Source organism: Lathyrus oleraceus, chromosome 1 (genome assembly GCF_024323335.1).
Source record: "Lathyrus oleraceus cultivar Zhongwan6 chromosome 1, CAAS_Psat_ZW6_1.0, whole genome shotgun sequence".
Taxonomy (NCBI): Eukaryota; Viridiplantae; Streptophyta; class Magnoliopsida; order Fabales; family Fabaceae; genus Lathyrus; species Lathyrus oleraceus.
Genome location: NC_066579.1, coordinates 432,706,571 through 432,723,620, shown reverse-complemented (window position 1 = coordinate 432,723,620; position 17,050 = coordinate 432,706,571).

Below are 17,050 nucleotides of genomic sequence, written 5' to 3'. Positions count from 1 at the left end.
TGGGCAAATATCACGAGTGTAAGCCAAGGTCCATCCAATTCCCTTCTTATATTTTTGCTTAAGTTGAAGCTTTGATGAATAATATGAATCCTCGGGAAGTGGTTTAGGCTCTAAAGAATGTGGTTGTTCAATGCATGGTATGTTTGGGGCAGCCGGAATGTCAAGAGCTTCAGCCACATAAACAACTTCATTTATACTATCACCCTGCAAGGCAACATCAATCTCAGCACAAACAACACAAAGGTTAGTGTCAGTACAATCATCACATAAATAAACATCATCAAACTCAGATAGAGATGGAAAATCAAGTGAAAACAATTCAGAAAAGGTGTCATCAACCAACTCAAAGGTCAATTCAATATGAAAAACAGAATGCTCCTCCAAGGGATGTTTCATGGCATCGAAAATGTCGAATTTTGCGACAATGTCACCAAATTCCATGGACATGGTTCCATCGTCGACATCAAATTTTGTTTTCGCCGTTTTCATGAACGGTCTGCCTAAAATGATGGGCGATCTGCTTGAATTTGTTTCTCCATACATGTCCAGAATGTAGAAATCTGCAGGAAAAATCAAGTCATTAACTTGAACAAGCACATCTTCCACTACTCCAATAGGGCGAGCATTACTTCTGTTCGCTAGTTGAATGATTAAACTTGTATGTTGTAAAGGACCAAGATCAAGGTTATTATAAACAGAAGTAGGCATAACATTAATGCATGCTCCCAAATTAAGCATACAATTGTCGAATTTACTATCCCCAATGGTACATGGAATATAAAAAGTTCCCGGATCCTTGCACTTTTGAGGTATGTAGCGGTGTATTCGTCGCTATATGATTTATCGATTAAATCATAAGCAAGGTATACAATGAAATTTCGAGTCGCCACCGCACTTTTATTTATCCAAAGGACTGGCTAAAAAGCGAACAAAAGCCTAAGAAGTTTTACACGTAGAAAACTAATAAAAAGATCAGAGAGTCTGGGTAAGGGGTAAATTACGCAATGGGAAGGTGTTAGGCACCCACTACGTCCTAGGTACTCCTAGGGAGCCCTTTTCACACTTGTTGTAAAATATTGTTATTTGTTATGACATAAATATTGTGCAAACATGATTGGGATGATGAGAAAAGGATATACAAGTTAGTTATTTTTGTGTTATTGGGTTTGAACGGATGAACCCGCTGCCTACGTACCTTCCATCAAAGGTAAGGATCAAAACGCCGTAGTTCGGCTAAAAGATTTCCAAAAGTTGGTGGATTCAATTTTAAACACAAGCACTGAGGCTTTTCATTATCAATGGGAGAAAACTCGACCAAGAAACAACATCCACCATGCGAGGATAGCTTCGACGTACTAGAGGGGTTAGCCCTGTTTTCAGTACGGAAGTCTTACTGTCGACTCACTAAGGATAGGCAAGATTTACATCAACCACAAAGATAATTGAAACCTATGGCTAATGCATGAAAAGATTAACAATGGACAAAGCCAAAACAAGTGAATGGGTGAAGTTAATTGATTGTGATTATGAAAATGAAGTCAAAGTATGATTAAGATTTATTTGAAAGAAGTATTATGAAAATGGAGTTTGAAAAAAGTCAAGGACTTGGGTCCAGGTTTTTAGTTAGAAAACATGAAGATGTTTGCACGATATCTATGTCAAGTTTGAATTCAAAGTGTGAAAAGGTTTAGGACATAATGAATGATGAATGGATGAGGATGGAAAGTAAAACTTCTTAGAAGGTTCACTTCTTGAAATCATATAGGAGATGATTCAAGTGTGTCCTTTGGAATAGCAATGGATAGTAATAAACAAACAAGAAAGAAAGCAAAAGCGGATATCGGATGCCAATCACTGGGCTTATACCAATCTCCTAAAATAAAACTGGATATCAGATGCCACTCAATGGTCTTACACTAATCTCCTCAAACAAAGAAATAAAAGGTGGATACCGGATACCAATAGATGGATTTACACCAGTCTCCTAAAATAAAAATGGATATCAGAGGCCACTTAATGGTCTTACACTAATCTCCTCAAACAAAAAGAAACTTGGATACCGGATGCCAATCTGTCTGGACTTATACCAATATCCAACATATGATCCCAGGAATACAAATGCCAGCTTACAGGGACTTACAATTGCAACCTCACATAAACAAACAGAAGCAAAACATGGATGTCAGATGCCAATCTGTCTGGGCTTACTCTAACCTCCACAGTATGGTCCTAGGAATACAAATGCCAACTTACAGGGGCTTACAGTTGTATCCTCACATACAAATCAAACAAACCACAGAAGATATGAGTGACCAATGAGGTCTTACACTCTATCCTTCCATATCATAGGAGCAAATGCCAAAGCAATGGACTTACAATTGTCCTCAATGGGCAAGCAACAATGATAGCATCACAAAGACAAATGAGATGATCATGCATTAATGGCAATTGATGATGATGATAAATGCATGAAGCATACAAGCAGACATGTGCATATGAGATAAGCAATCAATCAATGAAAAGCAAACAGCACACTCTATAGCCAAACAAGGAGGCTCACACAAGAGGGTTAGGCACTGAGGCCAACTGGAATAGGGTAAAAAGTTGCTCTTAACCTTGCCATTGAGGGGCTAAGGTGAAGCAGATGAAAGGATATGAGGGGTGTGCCTCATTGCTCTTATCCCTGATTAGGGAGAGCATTTCAGAAAGTGTGGGAGTTCAGAAAGTAGGAACTCTCTCCACATTATTATTGACTCGATTGATCTTGGGTTTTGATCTCAATGCTACAACCATGTAATGGGAGCAAGGAGAAGACTCACTGAATAGTAGGGGATAGGCTACTTATCCCTTTGATCTACCAATTGCCTTACTTGAAGGACTTTTCCTGCTTGGGACAATTTTAAACACACACAAGCATTGCCTCTTAAGGAGGACTTCAGACAGTTTGCCCGGCCAAATAACAGGCCGGGTCTCCAGACTACATGAAGAAAGAGGGATTACCTCAAAGCAAATTGCCAAATAGCAAAGCAAAGCAAGTTCAAAGAACTTAAGCAACTAAATGGTACCTGAAATAGTCAAACAGATCAGTATACAGTTCAACAGTCAAAGCAAAAGGAAAGGAATCAATAGTCAACACAGAGGGACCAATGTGCAAAGCACAAGACTCAAACTATATGAGTCATACCACCTACAAAACAAAGGTTAGCACATGATAAACAGATAAACTCAATCAAATTGGCAATGGTTTCTTTGAAGCATTTGTAGCTCAACCTGAAACAAATGAACTCAACATAAGCCAAGAGACCACTAGGGCAAGCCTAGGGTCAAAAGCAAAAGGGAAAGTCAAAACAGCAAACAAATAGTCAACCAAAGTCAAGTTCAAGCATTTAAGAAACAAGCACAATTGGTTTCAAACTCAAATCATGCATCATTGTCATTTCATAGACCAAAGAAGTCAAAACATGGCAAATAAGAGCACACAAAAGGTCAACAGCAAGACCAAGCTCAAAAGCAAACATAATCAATCCCAAAAATTATGAAATAATTCACACTCAATCACAATCCACAACATAGCATGCATATGAAATTTCAGCTCAATTGGATCATGGGAAGATGGTCAAATAAAATCAGGAAGTCAACACATTTTCAAGTGTGCACAAAGAAGTCAAACATACATGAGTCAACTTCAAAAAATCATAACAAAATGAAAACAGATGAGAAATGGATGGGATTAACACCAATGCAAAGCTCAAGATGTCTAGTATGCACATATGAAATTTCATGATCATACAATAAGGTATGAGAATTTCACAAAGGGTTTGGCAAGATGTGTCACACAAAGTCAACATTTGACTAGGCAGGGAAGAAAATTCACAAACAAACAGGAAATGGCATGATTAAATCCAAGAAAATTCATACACAAACTAGACACAGGAGAGATGACTCATGCAAAATTTCAAGTTATTTGGAAGCCAGGAAGCATGTGAACAAAAATCATGAAAATGCACATCATTGGTGTGACACAAATTGTCACACCCTACTTCAAGAATTTGTAACTAGCAAACCACAAATGATAAATGCACAAAATCTACATCAAAACAAAGATGAATGAGTCTAGTTTCACCACAAAAAATTTCAGAACCATTGGATACATCATCATCATTTCACAAAAGGAATGGCCAAAGGTGTTAAATAAGCATACATGTTAAGAAACCTAATAGCATTTAAAATCCAGCCACACAAAAAATAATTAAAAATCATGATAAAATAGTGGACATTCAACAGGTCATAATGCAAAAAATCCCATGATTTTTGGAGTTAAAATGAAGGAGAAATGAATTTTGCAAGTTGTGTAACAATTTGGAATGAACATGAGTACATAGCATAGAATAATGGTCAACCAAGTTGACCGAGTGGCACAAAGGTAAATATCGCCCTCATTAATCAAAACTGTGCGTTTAGGGGCCAGGCAACGGAATGTTTTCATTGGTTGATGGCCAATGGAACAGTGCAGAGGGCCAATCGTGTTTCACATTTTCTGGGTTCAAAAACCCTTAGGGTTTATACAACAGCAGCTCATTTGTTCATCTTCATCAATCATCATGAACAGCAATCAAACATGGTTTCACAAGCATCATGGCACATAACAATCATGCAACATTAAACAACAAGGAAACTAAACACAATTCGAGGGAAATCTGGAAAATGCCCTAGGGTTTCAACACTACAGTAACCATCTTCATCATCTTCAAAACAACTCGAATTTTCCAACATGCCCAGAACAACAAATCAACATATCAATGGCATCATCAGACAGCATACATACATAAACCAAGCATAGTTTTCATGAAATCCACAACATCACAGCAAATCGATGGAAAACAAGTTCAAGCATAAAAATGAAATCCACATTTCTCAGCCATAACATAACCATTTCAAGCAAACTATAGTTCATTAGAATCGGCATAACAAGAGCTATCTAAAACATAGCATGGCATAGCAAATGGTTAAGGTCGAATCCTTACTTGTTTTTGAAGAAAAATGAGATGCAGTGGTTATTTGGTGGATGCAGCTCGAAACAGACCTTCCTTGTGCTTTAGAATGAAGGATTCTTGAAGTAAGTCAGCTCAATGATGCTTGAAAATATCCAACTCACGATTTGCCATTGTTGTGCATTGAAGAAAAACAGAACGAGGGGTGCTTTACAGTAAGAGAATGGAGCTTAGAATAGTCTCCCAATGATGTCCAGGTCATGAAACAAACAAGAAAGCTCGTGGTGCTTTGATGATTTTGAGCAGAAATGTAATATGTGCAAAAATGCAAGAAGGAGAGAATGAATGTTTTCTGATCGTGGTGGCTGTGTCTAGGGTTACAAATGGTCAGAAAATTCCTTATATATGGTCTGTTTAAGGTTACTTAATAACATGCTAAGCTTGCTTAACTTAATGAAGCCAATTTGCATTTTGCTAAGTTTGTACATAAGCATATGGAGGGTGTGAGGTCTGCACGATTTGGGCTTCAAAACAGGCTGCAAATGACCATTATATTTCCTGTTTTATGTCTGCTCATGAAGTGCTAACAAGGATTTACTTATTTCAACCAATTGCTAATTTTGCACCTTTGGCCAAAATGGTGGTATGATAGTAGCATGAGCATGAATTTGGGCTTGGAACATGTTGCAAATAGCCTTACAAACAATTCCCAATTGGCCAAAAGTGTTAAAAACCTTTAATTTGAAAAGTCAACTTTTGGTCAAACTTGAATTTTAAATGGAACAAGTCAAAAAATGCCATTTTGATTGGCAAGGTTTTGGTTCATGAAATTTATATTTTTGGAAAGAGGAGATGAAATGTGGTTTGTAGGAAAAAACCCCACCAAATTTGGCCTTATGGTTCATGAGATATGGCTTGTTGAAGTTCACAAATTTTTGAAATTGAATTGATCATATCTTGACAACCACACATGGGATTTGAGAGTTCTTGGACTTTTTGAAAATGGGAGAACAAGATCTTCAACTTTCATGTTGGGCAAAAATTCATTTGAAGCTTGTATAATGATGTAAGTTTAAGATCAAGAAGTTTCCATTTTTGGCAGTTGAAATTACAGGTCCACTTTCTATTTTGGGAAATTTTCTGTTTGACTTGATTTTCTTCCATGATGAGGTTTGACATGATATATGAGGCTTGTATGGACATGAATGAGCTCCTTCAGATCAATTCCATCCATCAAATCACTGATTAAATCCACAGTTGACCAAGTTTGACCTTCTGTTGACTTTTCTAGGGTTTTGCATGATTGAACCACTTCTGATGAATTCCAAACCCTAATTCCTTGAGAACTTGATTCCAAATGATGTCCCAAGTCATGTGAACTCTTGATTATGGGTCATGGTGCCCAAATTCTGTAAGAATGGCCACCATCCATTGCTTTGACTGACTGTTGACTGACTTTGACCTAATTGCTGATGATTGCTTCAACTGCAAGCAACAAGGTTAAACTGACAATATTTTTGTACTTTTTGAATGATAAACATATGAAAAGCAAAGATATACAAATGCAAAGCATGCTTGGTGATCAAGAATCAACTCACAAGGCAACCTACCCACTAGGAGGGAAACTAGGGCATGCAATGATCCTTGAGGCCATGGTATGATATGATATGGGCCATGAGGGATCTTAGGGCCCAAAATTGGGGTCTTACAGATGCCCCTATTTAAGGTCATTCTTGTAACACCCTTCTAAATACCCCAAATTATTATAATTAAAATAACAATATATTCATCAGAGTAATTATGCCCCGAAGGGTGTCACACAATCATTTCACAAAATTATCAAAATGTCCTGTCATGCTCATTTATTTAATCAAAATAAGGTTCTTTTGCATAATTCGCAGCGGAATAAAATCCAACATCAATGTAAAACATGTAACACAATACATGTAAATCATTCAACCACCAATATCAAATTAATTAAAACATTCCCTCCCGATGTTACATCTATCAGAGCATGACCCATAAGAACTACTCTAGACTCCAAGCATTAGCTTCTATTCAACTCATTTCTCGTTACCTGAAAAATAGGTGTAAGGGTGAGTTCCTCAATCAATATAATAAGCATTATAGAACAACATGTAATGCCAAGTAATTAACACATTAATTCACCCTAATCATACTACGCATTCAGCAACAGCAATATCCGTTCAAACATCATACTCAACAGTAGATTCTCAACCATAATCAACATCAACAACACAACACACAACACACATATAATACTGGAATACATCCATTCATATTATATGCCATACATTCATTATGCAATGAGACTCTATGCATGCGGTACCGACTATGTTGTGAACATATAGTTCAACCTCACCGTCCAAATCCAGGCACGGCTACCAAGCTCACTAGTCCCACTCATTTGAGACATAATGACTCACTCACTAATTCCTCACCATGGGAATTAGCTACCACCCCAAATGGGCCATGACATGCACGCTAATCACCTAGCATGCAAACATTAACAACCACAATCAAAATGATTTACTCACTAATTCCTCACCATGGGAATTAGCTACCACCCGAAGGCCACAATATGCATGCTAATCACCTAGCAATGCAACATCAACAGTAATCAAGAATAGACACATGCTCACACTCTAAGCCATAGGATAGTCTATTCACAAATGCATACATTCACAACATCATGTATACCATCACACCTCATCAACAAAAACATCTCCTGTCATGCCACATAATCAATCATAGTATTAGTACACTCTACTAATACCTATACTACTCAAAACAACGGGAAATGATCCCTACAACATCATATCTCAGCTAAGTACATCACTCAGCCTAAACAACTAAAACTGCACAACCACAGTTCAGGAAAATCACAAATCTGCCCATACGCGTACTGCCTAAGCCCATACGCGTATTGCCCAAACCTGACCAAGTCCATACGCGTAATGCCCACTCTCATACGCGTATTGCGCATTTCCTCGCCCCACTCATACGCGTATCACCTGTCTCATACGCGTATGCTACGCGTATCAATCCCCTATTACGCGTACCAACAGAGACCATTTTACGTTCAAAATATCATCTTTTGCACCCATACGCGTAAAGCCTCCTCCATACGCGTACCAGCCAGCTCATACGCGTATTGCCTAGTGCCATACGCGTATGACCAGAAACCAGAACTCTCAGATCTGCTATGGCTTTCTCTGTTACGAAACCTATCCGATCCAACCTTCCACAGTCCAAATTACACACAATAATCGTCCCTATCATCTACACGAATCATATCCTATTCGTCTTCACCGTTCCTAACATTATCCCTACTAATTCCTACGAATTCTTTTCAATTATCATTCAATTTCATTCATCCAATATTTCACAGATTCATCATGCATCAATCTAATCAGAGGTACAACCAATGGTTATCACTACCCAGTACATATTATCATATAATACCCTTTAACCGATGATAAACCCCCCTTACCTGAGTTAATCCGGCAGCTTCCGAGCTCCAAGCTTCTCCTTCCTTCAACCTTCGTTCTCTGGCTTTTTGCCCTTTCTGCCTCTTTTCCCTTTTCACGTGAAAATAACCTTTTTACCAAAAATGGGATTTTTCTAAATTCCAACTTATATATTATTCCAATAAATAATTATTCCAATAATTCCAATAATAATAATAATAATAATCCAATTATCTAATTAAATTAATAAATCTATTATTAACTTAATTTAAATAATGACCATATTATTATCGGGGTGTTACAACTCTCCCCCACTAAAAGAGTTTTCGTCCTCGAAAACATACCTCAAGCGAACAACTCTGGGTAAGACTCCTTCATCTTACTCTCCAGTTCCCAAGTCACATTGCCACCTGCTGGTCCTCCCCAAGCTACTTTCACCAAGGCAATCTCTTTACCCCGCAACTGCTTCAACTCTCGATCCTCGATCCTCATAGGCGATGTTTCAACAGTCAGGTTATCTCTCACCTGTACATCATCTACTTGGACTACATGCGACGGATCATGAATGTATCTCCTCAACTGAGACACATGGAAAACCTCATGCAAATTCGCAAGCGACGGCGGTAAAGCGACACGATAGGCCACTTCCCCTATCCTCTCCAAAATCTGATAAGGACCAATAAATCGAGGTGTCAACTTCTTCGACTTCAAAGCTCGACCAACACCAGTTATCGGAGTGACACGAAGAAATACATGATCTCCCTCTTGGAACTCAAGTGACTTCCTCCTCTTGTCATGATAACTCTTCTGACGACTCTGAGCAATTCTCATCTTCTCCTGAATCATCTTAATCTTTTCCGTAGTCTGTTGAACAATCTCCGGTCCAACCACAGCACTCTCACCGGACTCATACCAACATAAAGGTGTCCGACATCTCCTACCATACAAAGCTTCAAACGGTGCCATACCAATGCTCGAATGAAAACTATTGTTGTAGGTAAACTCAATCAAAGGTAAATAATAATCCCAAGCACCTCCTTTTTCCAAAACACAGGCTCTCAAAAGATCCTCTAGTGACTGAATCGTCCTCTCAGTCTGACCATCAGTCTGCGGATGATATGCAGAACTCAATCTCAACTTAGTTCCCAAAGCTCTCTGCAAACCTTCCCAAAACTTCGATGTGAATCTAGGATCTCTGTCCGAAACAATACTAGACGGAATACCATGCAAACTTACAATCCTCTCAATATACAACTCAGCTAGTCTCTCTAACGGATAATCCATTCTGATCGGAATGAAATGAGCCGACTTTGTCAATCTGTCAACAATCACCCAAATAGCCTCAAAATTCTTACTCGTTCTCGGTAAACCCGAAACAAAATCCATACTAATACTGTCCCACTTCCACTCTGGAATAGCCAACGGTTGCATTAGCCCAGACGGCTTCTGATGCTCGATCTTTGACTTCTGACAAGTCAAACAGGAATAAACAAAACTCGCAATTTCTCTTTTCATTCCCGGCCACCAAAATAACTTCTTCAAATCATGATACATCTTCATAGCTCCAGGATGAATACTCAAACCACTACGATGTCCCTCTTCAAGAATACTCTTCTTAAGTTCTGTAACCTCCGGAATACACACCCGATTACCAAATCTCAAAACACCATTCTCATCAACTCTGAATTCACCACTTTGACCTTGATTCACTAAAGTCAACTTATCAACCAAAAGCATATCGGATTTCTGACCCTCTCTGATCTCATCCAGAATACCACTCGTTAACTTCAGCATTCCCAATTTAACACTATTGTGAGTACTCTCACACACCAAACTCAAGTCTCTAAACTGCTCAATTAAATCCAATTCCTTAACCATTAACATAGACATATGCAATGATTTCCGACTCAATGCATCAGCCACCACGTTTGCTTTACCTGGATGGTAATTCAAACCAAAGTCATAATCCTTCAGAAATTCTAACCATCTTCTCTGTCTCATATTCAGCTCTCTCTGATCAAACAAATACTTCAAACTTTTATGGTCACTGAAAACTTCAAATCTTGATCCATACAAATAATGCCTCCACAACTTCAGAACAAATACCACAGCTGCCAACTCTAAATCATGTGTCGGATAGTTCCTCTCATGAACCCTTAGTTGTCTCGAAGCATAAGCTATAACCTGCTTATTCTGCATCAACACACCACCTAGACCCAACAATGAAGCATCACAATAAACCTCAAATAATTCCGACGAACTCGGTAATATCAGAATAGGAGCAGTAGTTAGCCTTCTCTTTAACTCTTGGAAACCTTCTTCACATTTTGAGTCCCAAACAAACGCTTGTCCCTTTCTAGTCAACATTGTCAACGGTAACGCCAACTTAGAGAATCCCTCAATAAACTTCCTATAATAACCTGCAAGTCCAAGAAAACTCCTTATCTCAGAAACTGACTTCGGAGCTTCCCACCTAGATACCGCTTCTATCTTAGAAGGATCAACAGCCACACCACCTCTTGAAATCACATGACCAAGAAAACTAACTTCTTCTAACCAAAATTCACACTTAGATAGTTTAGCAAATAGCTTCTTTTCTCGTAGAACTCCCAAAACCACTCTCAAATGCTCAACATGCTCTTCTTCAGATTTCGAATACACCAAAATGTCATCGATAAACACCACAACAAACTTGTCTAGGTACGGATGGAAAATCCTATTCATATACTCCATGAATACTCCAGGCGCATTAGTCACACCAAAAGGCATTACAGAATACTCATAATGTTCATACCTTGTTCTGAAAGCAGTCTTCTGAATATCTTCAGTTTTCACACGTATTTGATGATACCCAGATCTCAAGTCTATCTTGCTGAACACACTTGCACCAACCAACTGATCCATCAAATCATCAATCCTCGGTAAAGGATATCGATTCTTGATCGTCACTTTATTCAGTTGCCTGTAGTCCACACACAACCTCATAGTACCTTCTTTCTTCTTAACCAACAACACTGGTGCACCCCACGGTGACACACTCGGACGAATAAATTTCTTATCCCACAAATCTTCCAACTGACTCTTCAATTCAGCTAGCTCAACAGCAGACATACGATAAGGAGCCATCGATATCGGTCTAGTACCAGGTACCAAATCAATCGAGAACTCAACTTCACGCTCTGGCGGTAATTCATTCACTTCTTCCGGAAACACATCAGGGAAATCACACACCACAGCTAGATCGCCAATCACCAGTTTATCTTTAGCCTCCAAAGTCGCTAACAGCATAAACAACTCTGCCCCATCTGCTACTTCCTCATTCACTTGCCTTGCTGATAGAAACAAACTCTTTCCTTCCTCAATCTCAGGGAATATCATAGTCTTATCAAAACAGTTGATATAGACTCGGTTAAACACCAACCAGTTCATACCCAGAATAACATCAATCTGCACTAGCGGAAGACACACAAGGTCTATCCCAAAGTCCCTACCAAAAATACTCAAAGGGCAACTTAAACAAATTGAAGTAGTAGTCACTGAACCCTTCGCAGGAGTATCAATCACCATACTTCCATGCATCTCAGATATTTCTAACTTAAGCTTCACAGCACAATCCAAAGATATAAAAGAATGAGTAGCACCGGTGTCAATAATAGCTACAAGAGGAAAGCCATTAACATAACACGTACCTCGGATCAAACGATCATCTGCAGAAGTCTCAGAACCCGATAAAGCAAAAACCTTGCCTCCTGACTGATTCTCTTTCTTCGGCTTAGGACACTGTGGACTGATATGACCCACCTCTCCACAGTTGAAGCAAGTCACAGTCTTCAACCGGCAATCCGCAGCCAAATGACCACCTTTCCCACATTTGAAACACTTCTTCTCATTACTGGTACACTCATGGATACGATGTCCAGCCTGACCACATCTGTAACACTTAACAGGAGCACTAGAATCTCCTCCACTAGGCCTCTTCATCCCACTCTGCCTCTGGAAACCTTTGCCAGCTGCATACGGTTTTCCACGATCAATCTGATTCTTGCCTTTCCTATCAACCCTTTGCTGATAGCTCTCTGCTCTAGCCTTGGAATCCTGTTCGAAAATCCTGCAACAGTCAACCAAATCAGAAAACACTCTAATCCTTTGATACCCAATCGCCTGCTTGATCTCGGGACGCAACCCGTTCTCAAACTTCACACATTTGGAAAATTCCCCAGCAGCCTCAGCATAGGGAGTATAATACTTCGACAGCTCTGTGAACTTAGCAGCATACTCCGTAACAGACCTGTTACCCTGCTTCAATTCCAAGAACTCTATCTCCTTCTTTCCTCTGACATCCTCGGGAAAATACTTCCTCAGAAATCTCTCTCTGAACACAGCCCAAGAAATCTCAGCATCTCCAGCCGTTTCCAACTCAGTGCGGGTAGCAACCCACCAATCATCAGCTTCCTCTGACAGCATATGTGTACCGAACCTGACCTTCTGGTTATCAGCACACTCAGTTACTCTGAAGATCCTCTCTATCTCCTTCAACCATTTCTGAGCACCATCTGGATCGTATGCTCCTTTGAACATTGGAGGATTGTTCTTCTGGAACTCACTCAGTTGACGAGCAGCTCCCATTCCCACAACATTCGGATTTCCTCCAAGTACTCCAGCTAGCATACCCAGAGCCTCAGCAATCGCAGCATCATCTCTACCTCTTCCAGCCATCTCTATTCTGAAAACCCAAACAAGCTAAACAAATAAGTACTGATAGGGTTACACAACACCTATCCCGTACAGGGGAAACAGAATAACTACGACTCGACACGACCGACTATGCTCTGATACCACTAATGTAACACCCTTCTAAATACCCCAAATTATTATAATTAAAATAACAATATATTCATCAGAGTAATTATGCCCCGAAGGGTGTCACACAATCATTTCACAAAATTATCAAAATGTCCTGTCATGCTCATTTATTTAATCAAAATAAGGTTCTTTTGCATAATTCGCAGCGGAATAAAATCCAACATCAATGTAAAACATGTAACACAATACATGTAAATCATTCAACCACCAATATCAAATTAATTAAAACATTCCCTCCCGATGTTACATCTATCAGAGCATGACCCATAAGAACTACTCTAGACTCCAAGCATTAGCTTCTATTCAACTCATTTCTCGTTACCTGAAAAATAGGTGTAAGGGTGAGTTCCTCAATCAATATAATAAGCATTATAGAACAACATGTAATGCCAAGTAATTAACACATTAATTCACCCTAATCATACTACGCATTCAGCAACAGCAATATCCGTTCAAACATCATACTCAACAGTAGATTCTCAACCATAATCAACATCAACAACACAACACACAACACACATATAATACTGGAATACATCCATTCATATTATATGCCATACATTCATTATGCAATGAGACTCTATGCATGCGGTACCGACTATGTTGTGAACATATAGTTCAACCTCACCGTCCAAATCCAGGCACGGCTACCAAGCTCACTAGTCCCACTCATTTGAGACATAATGACTCACTCACTAATTCCTCACCATGGGAATTAGCTACCACCCCAAATGGGCCATGACATGCACGCTAATCACCTAGCATGCAAACATTAACAACCACAATCAAAATGATTTACTCACTAATTCCTCACCATGGGAATTAGCTACCACCCGAAGGCCACAATATGCATGCTAATCACCTAGAAATGCAACATCAACAGTAATCAAGAATAGACACATGCTCACACTCTAAGCCATAGGATAGTCTATTCACAAATGCATACATTCACAACATCATGTATACCATCACACCTCATCAACAAAAACATCTCCTGTCATGCCACATAATCAATCATAGTATTAGTACACTCTACTAATACCTATACTACTCAAAACAACGGGAAATGATCCCTACAACATCATATCTCAGCTAAGTACATCACTCAGCCTAAACAACTAAAACTGCACAACCACAGTTCAGGAAAATCACAAATCTGCCCATACGCGTACTGCCTAAGCCCATACGCGTATTGCCCAAACCTGACCAAGTCCATACGCGTAATGCCCACTCTCATACGCGTATTGCGCATTTCCTCGCCCCACTCATACGCGTATCACCTGTCTCATACGCGTATGCTACGCGTATCAATCCCCTATTACGCGTACCAACAGAGACCATTTTACGTTCAAAATATCATCTTTTGCACCCATACGCGTAAAGCCTCCTCCATACGCGTACCAGCCAGCTCATACGCGTATTGCCTAGTGCCATACGCGTATGACCAGAAACCAGAACTCTCAGATCTGCTATGGCTTTCTCTGTTACGAAACCTATCCGATCCAACCTTCCACAATCCAAATTACACACAATAATCGTCCATATCATCTACACGAATCATATCCTATTCGTCTTCACCGTTCCTAACATTATCCCTACTAATTCCTACGAATTCTTTTCAATTATCATTCAATTTCATTCATCCAATATTTCACAGATTCATCATGCATCAATCTAATCAGAGGTACAACCAATGGTTATCACTACCCAGTACATATTATCATATAATACCCTTTAACCGATGATAAACCCCCCTTACCTGAGTTAATCCGGCAGCTTCCGAGCTCCAAGCTTCTCCTTCCTTCAACCTTCGTTCTCTGGCTTTTTGCCCTTTCTGCCTCTTTTCCCTTTTCACGTGAAAATAACCTTTTTACCAAAAATGGGATTTTTTCTAAATTCCAACTTATATATTATTCCAATAAATAATTATTCCAATAATTCCAATAATAATAATAATAATAATAATAATCCAATTATCTAATTAAATTAATAAATCTATTATTAACTTAATTTAAATAATGACCATATTATTATCGGGGTGTTACAATTCTAGCCGGAGAAGTGAAGTTTAGAAATCTTCATCTCGACGCGGTAGAATGGGCTTAAATAACAGTAATGAGACAAATTTTGGTCCCTAAGAGACCTCATGATGCAGATGTATGCATGCAAAAGACACAAATTTCTGTGGGGAATATACGATTCACACAGAAGAAAAGACGATCCATCGGAGCAATACACTCACTAGGAACAGAGACTCTGACAAGACTCTAGTTAGGGATAAACAAAACTGACACAGCGTGAACAAGACACGACTCTGATTAGGGAATAACAGAAAACAGACTGGAGACCTCACTGGGGGGTGAAGGGCTCACACTGGGGAAAAGATTTCCAAATGGGAAATAAATCCATTGGAGAGACACAAGCTGACTCCTGGGGGAGAAGCAACAGAAAACTTCACGGAGGAAGCACCAAAGAAATGAGATGTTACCGGTATAAGGGTAACAAAAAACAGGAAAGTCTGACTCCACAGGGGGACCGAGGTCATAATAGGGAGCAGAAAGGAGGGAACACCAAGGATACCGGTTACTGGGTATATAATAGGTGACCGACCAAAGCGTGAATTGGATTTCACTTCCAATACACTCATCATCCTGAAGAGAGCTAGAAAAGCAAACTTGTTTAAAGGATGGATATTCGATTCTACAAAGAATACGAATCTTACTCTGAGGGGAAAGCAACAAAGGATTGACCCAAGAGTGAACGAGACATATTATTCATTACCGGCAGACCGTGAATAATATACTCGAAAGGAAAATTATCCTGAACCGGTTACTGGGTTGTTTATAGGATAAAATCCGAAGACGTGAATTGGTTTTCACTTCCAAAACACTCATCATCCAAAACACAAACTGGTTAAAGGATGGACATTCGAATCCACAAGGAATGCGAATCTTACTCGACCGGGGAAGATCAACAAAGGACTCCAACCAAAGAGCGCATGAGACATATTATTCATTACCGGCAGACCGTGAATAATACACTCGCATGGCAAGAAACACCAGGGATACCGGTTACTGGGTATATAATAGGTGATCTACCGAAACGTGAATTGGATTTCACTTCCAAAACACTCATCATCCTGAAGAGAGCTTGAAAAAGCAAATCGACTTACAGGATGGGCATTCGAATCCACAACGGGAAAATGAATCTTACTCAAATGGGGACACAAACCCAAAGAGTGCATGAGATACAATATCCATTACCGGCAGACCGTGGATAAGATACTCGCATGAGATATATTATCTATTACCGTCAGAACGTAGATAATAAACTCGCATGGTAAGAGACACCAGAGATACCGGTTACTGGGTATATAATAGGTGATCTACCGAAAACGTGAATTGGATTTCACTTCCAAAACACTCATCATCCAAAACACAAATTGGTTAAAGGATGGATATTCGATTCTACAAAGAATACGAATCTTGCTCAGTTGGGGAAAATCAACAAAGGATTCCAACTAAAGAGCGCATGAGATATATTATTCATTACCGGCAGACCGTGAATAATACACTCGAAAGGAAAAGACACCAGAGATACCGGTTACTGGGTATATAATAGGTGACTAACCACAATAGAGAGACAATCGATACCAAGCATCCGGGTAAACGAAAGACAACTCAAAGGGATAAATTGCAAGCATCC